Source organism: Triticum dicoccoides, chromosome 3B (assembly GCF_002162155.2).
Source record: "Triticum dicoccoides isolate Atlit2015 ecotype Zavitan chromosome 3B, WEW_v2.0, whole genome shotgun sequence".
NCBI classification, from domain to species: domain Eukaryota; kingdom Viridiplantae; phylum Streptophyta; class Magnoliopsida; order Poales; family Poaceae; genus Triticum; species Triticum dicoccoides.
Genome location: NC_041385.1, coordinates 554488204 through 554495473, shown reverse-complemented (window position 1 = coordinate 554495473; position 7270 = coordinate 554488204).

Below are 7270 nucleotides of genomic sequence, written 5' to 3'. Positions count from 1 at the left end.
CGGGGGCTCCGGAGCAAGGGAAAAGCGCTCCTGGGGCCACATTGTCAGGCGAAAAGTCAAGCCGTCCGTCCAAATTCGCCTCCGACCCCCCGCACTCGGGCACCACCCTGCGCCACCCTGTCGATCCCGGCGTCGTCCACCGCCCACCGCAGCTAGTTAGATCATTTCCCGCCGGGAAAAAGAAGGGGTTTTGCCGAGGCAGCCTCTTCGCCGCCGTCTGGGCACCTTTTCCGGCATTCCGGCCGCGCAGGGCCTGTACACCGGCGGGTTTGTTGCCCAAGTTGATCACCAGCTACCGGCAAACTGGACTGACTACCTCAATATGCGTCCGGAGATCCGAGACCCACAGGTGCATCAAGAACTGCAAGACGATCTGGTGGAGCACCTATGGAGGCTCAAGGGCGAGGCCGGGGCGATGCGGGAATAACGTGTGATGAAACTTGAGTTTTTATTTGTCAAACTATATAATTTATTGAACTATTTGTTGAACTGTTTGATTTATGTGATGAAACATGCCGAAACACACCAAACTATGCCGAACTATGTGACGAACTAATTGATTTCTATTTGTATGCGAAAATTCACGCCGAAGGACGCCGAACCGCGCCGAATATGGACCGATTCTCGCAGATATCGGGCCTTTTTGGACACAATTGAACCGAACACTGGGCCAAAATCGGCGCCTAACGGCAACCTGGGGGACGACGGCTAGGTGCCCAACCGCCCCAGCACCAACTTTACCGCCAGCTGACCCCGGGCCGCTCTTTTTCAACGCCCTGAAGTCCGAACGGCTGAAGATGACCGGAAAGAAGGGCAGAAATCACATATTTGACCTGAGACCCAAATCAAATCACAAACTAACCTGGTCATGAAAAAATTTCACTCTGCTGACCCTTTGGTGTGGCGCCCGACAGCTGGGAGCCGCACCCTACTGTGCAGCGCTCTTCCTTTAGGCGTCGCACCTCCTGCCACTGTGGCAGCCCTGGTCCAGTTGCGGCCCCACACGCACCTGTGCAGCGCCTAAGGGCTAGGCACCACACTTTGACGTGCAGTGCCTAGCCCTTAAGCGCTGCACAGTGACTTAAGCGCGGCCGCCCCAGCCCGACCAGGCAGTTCTTCATCTCTCCGCTCTCTGGACAGAGAGCAGCGGCGGCGCCCCCATCTAATCCCCCTCCCCCCACATCCCTCTCAGATCTGAAGATTTGATCCGTGGATTCGATCCCCAATCCATCGTACTAGGTAAACTCTTCCGTTCTCTTTCTTTTGCTCCGTAAATTTGTTGCCATTTTAGAGATTTGTCCAAGATTTGATGGAACCCTTGATTTGTTTGGTTTTCTCAATTTAGGATGTGTATTCATATTGGTAGTACTGTAGTGTTATTTATTAGTTCATAATATAAGATTCCTGTTAGTGAAACCCTAGATTGTTTAGTTTTTTTAGATATATATGAGATGCCTATTTTTATAGATAACTATGAGATGTTGATTTTTGTAGACATATATGAGACGTTTGTTTAGATATATATTAGATGTTGAGTTTATTTCAAATATTAGATGTTGAGTTTATTTGAAATATTATATGTTTAGTTTATTTGAACACATATGACATATTCATTGTGTGAGAAGGAGATGTTGAGATTCTTGTAGTTGAACACATGTTATATGTTTAGTGTATACCGATATTTGAGATGAAGATGAACTCTTATATGTTTATTGTTTGAAATTGTAAGGATGGTTTGGCTTCTAGACGATGTCTACGACGTGCAACACCGGGCCTACATGATGCGCGAGAAGGATAAGGTAATAATGAGTAATCTAAATATTTTGCAAATTTGCCTTTAGTTGAAATTTACATGCGCTAAGATTTGTCATTACTTGTTTTTTGCAGAAGCTTGAACCTCTGAAGATTCGGTATCACGGGGTCTCTGGTCCTTCCATGCCTTACGATGAGCGGTACACACCGTACATCAAGCAGGCAGGACTACTCCCGTGGATTCTGTTGGTCAGCCGGTCCACGCCGAATCTGAACGCTCCACTGGTGTCCGCTCTTGTTGATCGGTGGAGGCCGGAGACCCACAGTTTCCATCTTCGGACCGGGAAGATGACCGTGACGCTTGAGGATGTCTCGTTGATCATCGGTCTTGCTATCGACAGGAGGCCTCTCTGTATGAGCACCGATTCTGATGGGTGGCGCGAGCAGATGATTGCTCTTATCAGTATGGCTCCTACCGAGGCTGAGGATGATGTAGAGGAGGGATAAGAGAAGAAGAAGAGGGAAAGGAAAGCAGCCGGAGCTGCTTTCATGTGGATTCAAAATAACTTTGCGACGTGCCCTCCGGATGCCACTGATGATGTGATCCAGACACATGCTCGTGTGTATATGTGGTACGTTGTGTCGAGGACTTTGTTTCCTGACTCCACTGGCAAGAACGCTCCATGGATGTGGCTGAACGCGTTGACCGTCTTCGATAGCAAATGAAACTGGGGTTCAGCGACTCTTGCCTACTTGTACCGACAGGTAGTTGGTCTGTTTTGTGATCAACTCATTTCTTCATTAGCAATGCAAGCTTGCTGTCAAGTTAACATTGTTTTTCTTTCATATGTAGCTGGACGATGCATGTTGCAGGATCACACCTAGTGCAGGCATTGGTGGTAATCTGCTTCTACTTTCTGTATGGAGCTGGGAGCGTCTGCCTGTTGGACGCCCGAAGAGTGTCAGGTTTGATCCTTGGTATGCAGATGAACATGACAAATTACAGCGCCCCACGTGGGCTTACAAGTGGGATATCGTTTCCGAGATGACGAACGATGTCAATCTCATGTACCAAAAGTACATTGCCGAGTTGGACACGATTACGCCTGAGCAGGTAAGGAGGTCATTACTTCAGTCCTTTCTCATGCTTGCTTGAAAAATAGTCATCAAATTTGCATTGTTGCCCTGTTTCATAGGTGGCATGGCAGCCATATGGCGCGGGTGAGAGCTTGGGGTACACCGAGGAGTTCCGCCTCAACCCGATGTGCTTGCGGGATAAGGATCTCTGGCTTATGCGGTGCCCACTGATATGCAACTGGGCGGTTGAGTTTCATTTGCCGCATCGCGTGTATCGTCAGTTTGGTCTGTTCCAGCCTCACCCGCCGGACTGGGTGGACACGGACAAAGCACTTCATAGGTAAGAGAGCATGTCTGCGTATTGTCTAAGCATCGGGACTCCTTTTGATTGTGCTAATGCTTGGTTTTATACCACACAGGTTGGACAGGAGAAGGCAGCGGAAGATAAAGGACTGGGCCAAGCATCATGCTCCGTATGTTACCCGCTTCCAGCTTTCTGTGGAGCAAGCTCGTAGCACTAGACGTGCCCCGCTTCGTGAGCACAGCCAACAAGCTTTTGATAACTACGTACGATGGTTTATTGGAACTACTCGAGTTGAGATATGCCCGCTGGCATATAATGAGGATATTCTTGAAGAACTCGTAAACTTTGAGGATCTAGCAAAGGGGAAGTACAACAAAGATGTCAGGAAAGGGCAAGGAGTCCCTGCTATTCCGGTGATTAACTATGTGGTAAAGTGTTCCCTTCTTTACTTTCCAGTTGTCCGTATTACACATGTTTGAATGGATAACGCATTCATTCTTTCTCATCCGTAGCGCACCGAGATCAAGAAAGCAGCTGATGAGAGCCAGTCTATTCTGGAGAAGACACCGGTTGGAACTGGCAATGATGATGGTTCACTACGAGCATTCCTCAAGGTACATATCGCATTCACTATGAGAGCCAGTCTATGTTGCTAAGTTTGATATCTTACACACTTGTTCATGTTACAGCGTCAGGCCAAGAGGCTAAGGCGGTTATCAAACCTTCTCGGTTGCCGTGATCCTGAATATGATGAACCATCTGCATCTAGGTCTGGTACACCATCAGACCCCACATCTCACCATGAGGGGGACGATGTGAGTTCCTCATATGCTTATATGGATGATGAGGGTGGGATCACCCAAGAGGTATGACTAATCCTTTAGATGTGATTCTCACTTGATTACGACACCGGCCTTCACCATATTGTTTCGTTGTGTGATAGGGCCATGAGCTTGATGATGACATGACTTTGCCGGACGCTCAAGCTCGGTCCGCATATGTGTTCAAGCCTAGGCAGCCCAGACACCGGTACACGCCCAACGACTATGACAACAGAGGCAACCCAAAGGTGGTCGTAGGGACCTCGCGGATGGCTAGCTTGGATGATGAGACGGAGGAGGAGGCGGAGGCGGAGGAGGAAGTGCACGAAGAGGAGCCTCGTGCTCCTAAGAAGAAGATTGCATGCAGGCGTGGCACCAAGAACACGCGCGGAAGGCATTAGTGCTTGTTCATGTTACTTGTAGCCGTTTAATTAGGTTGATGAACTTGTCGGATTATGTTATATGTTGGTGAACTCTTACTAGTGTGGTATTTGTGTTTGCGAACTTGAAGTAATGTTGAATTGTCTTAAATAATATGATGTTCAAGTTATTAGTTCTCTTTGCTTAGCATGTGCAGTTTACAGTACTTTTATTGATGTTCTAGTTATGTGAGTGCTGCTGCAGGAGGCCAAAATGGCATCTGTTTCTGCAGTTTTGCTTATAGCAGCACTGCAGCGCCCAACTGTTAGGCTGTGCACTGTACTGTGTGGCGCCCAACTGTTAGGCGCTGCACTATACAGTGCAGCGCCCTGCTCTTAGGCGTTGCACTGCTTCCATGGCTATCAGTGGCTTGCATCACATCCATAATACTTACAATGACTGCAGCATCACAGCAATTTGAACAAACACAAATTTTATGCCGACGAGTTCATAACTTAAGACAATTCAAACATTACTACGACATGGTTCACGACACATTCATTACAAATGACAAATGGCATCTTGCCCTAGAAGATAGTTCACCAACATCTCACATGCCCTCACAACTTCACGACACATTCATTAGAAGATAGTTGACGACGAGTGCACCGAAGCGAAGTCCCTACTGAGTAGAGCGAGGCCATTTCCCCTTCTTGTCACGTGTCGAGTCCTCCTCTTGCGCCTCGCGAGCCTTTGCAAGCTTTCTTGCCCTCTCCTCCTCACGAGCAAGTTTCGCTTGGTGTGACCTCTCCTCCTCTTGTTTCTTCCGCTCCATCCTCTCCTTCTGACGACGCTCTTCCTCCAAGCCTCTTCGAAATGATTCCTCGAACCGTCGTTGCCGCCTAAGACAATCTACGTATTGGTCCTTTTTCACATCTTCTGGCACTTCAAGATCTATCCACGTGAAGTACTTGCATAGAGGAGGCGGTGACTGCATAAAAATTTGTTGTTAGTGTTGACACACATTTGAGAGTAACATTTTACTTCTCGAGCTTACCAGTGGTTGGTCATAGGCGTTAGTTGGAAGTGCACGATCATAAGCATAGTTCGGGCATACAAAATATCTCCACCCTTCCGTCCATGCTTTCTTTCGGTCGGTGGACACCTTCACCTTGCAAACATCTCCACACCAACATGGCGGGATGTTGACATCTTTCTCCTTCACCTTGTCCAAAGATGCGTCCTCCCACTTGTTCGGCATGTCTTCTTGGTTAGCACACGCTGGCCTCGTCATGGAACTGGATGAAGCCATGCCTACAAAACCGAGAATTATTGGTCAACCCTAACCCCCACTTAACAATAACCACAACCCTAACACCAACATAACCCTAACACCAACATCAAACACACATAACCCTAACCCTAGCATACTATGAAAGCCTAACCATACCAAATTAGCAAAGAAACACAAATTTCCAAATCCTATCAAAAACAAGGGTTTCCCCCAAACTAGCAAGATTTGAGCAAATGTGACAATTCCTATGGATGAAAACGAGGGGATCGGAGGAGATTACCTTAAGGGAGGGGTTGGCTTCGAAATCCACGGTCAAATACTACGGATCTGAGAAGGATTTGAGAGAGGGAGAGAGGAGGGCAGAGGGGAGGCACTGAGCTTCGGGTTTGTGTGGAGGGTGGGGGTGTGTGGGGTGGGGATGGGTGGGAGGGAGTTGGTGCAGCCTAATAAATGTTCAGGTGTGCAGCGCCTAAGGGCAAGGTGCCACACTACACAGTGCAGCGCCTTGCCCTTAGGCGCTGCACACCTAGACATGCCAGTCCAGAGAGCACCAGGAGCGTTCCAGTAGCTTTTCCACCCCAAAATTTGCTAAGTCAGTGTGCAGCGCCCAAGGGCAAGGCGATGCACCCTACTGTGCAGCACCCAAGTACTAGGCGCTACATTATATAGTGTGGCGCCTTGCCCGTAGGCGATGCACACGGACTTAGCAAATTTTGGGGTGCAAAACCTACTGGAATGCTTCTATTGCTCTCTGGACTGGCATGTCCAGGTGTGCAGCGCCCAAGGCCAAGGCGCTGCACTGTGTAGTGTGGCGCATCGCCCATAGGCGCTGCACACCTAGACATGCCAGTCCAGAGAGCAACAGAAGCATTCCAGTAGGTTTTGCACAGTGCAATGCCTAGCCCTTGGGAGCCACACTACACAGTGCAGCGCCTTGGCCTTGGGCGCTGCACTAACTACTGTTTTCAAATACCTACTGGTTTTTTTGTTTTGTGATTCATAAAGATGCCACATAATCATATCCAAATTACATGTAGTAGTCCAAAACACAGAAATAGTAGTCCAAATCACATAGTCATACACACATAGCACATATACTTGTCCAAATCACATAGTCATACACACATAGGGATCTCACGTAGTCATACACAGAAATATTAGTCCCCTCACATAGTCATACACACATAGCACATATACTTGTCCAAATCACGGTCCATGTAGTTTCTTCTTCTTCCTCTCTTCTTCTTCTTATTCTTCTCCCTCCTCCCACCACCAAGGGATCTCACCTTCCCCCTCCGTGTCCTCCACCCCCTTCATTGTTTCCATACCTATGAAAATGGCAATATAATATTTAGTCACACAATACAAAATGACAACACAAGCATTGAGCCAAAAGAACAAGATCATAGTAAGTCACATACGGCAATGGTCCATTGAGCCAAGAGAACATTCCTCCACTACGGCCGCCGCCAAGGCCAAGATCACCACCACGGCTTCCACCAGCACCACGGCCTACACCACCACAGCGGCCTCTACCGCCACCACCACGGCCTCTACCACCACCACCACCACGGCCTCTACCACCACCACGGCCAAGACCATCACCACGACCTCTACCACCACCACGGCCAAGACCATCACCACGGCCAAGACCTTCACCAC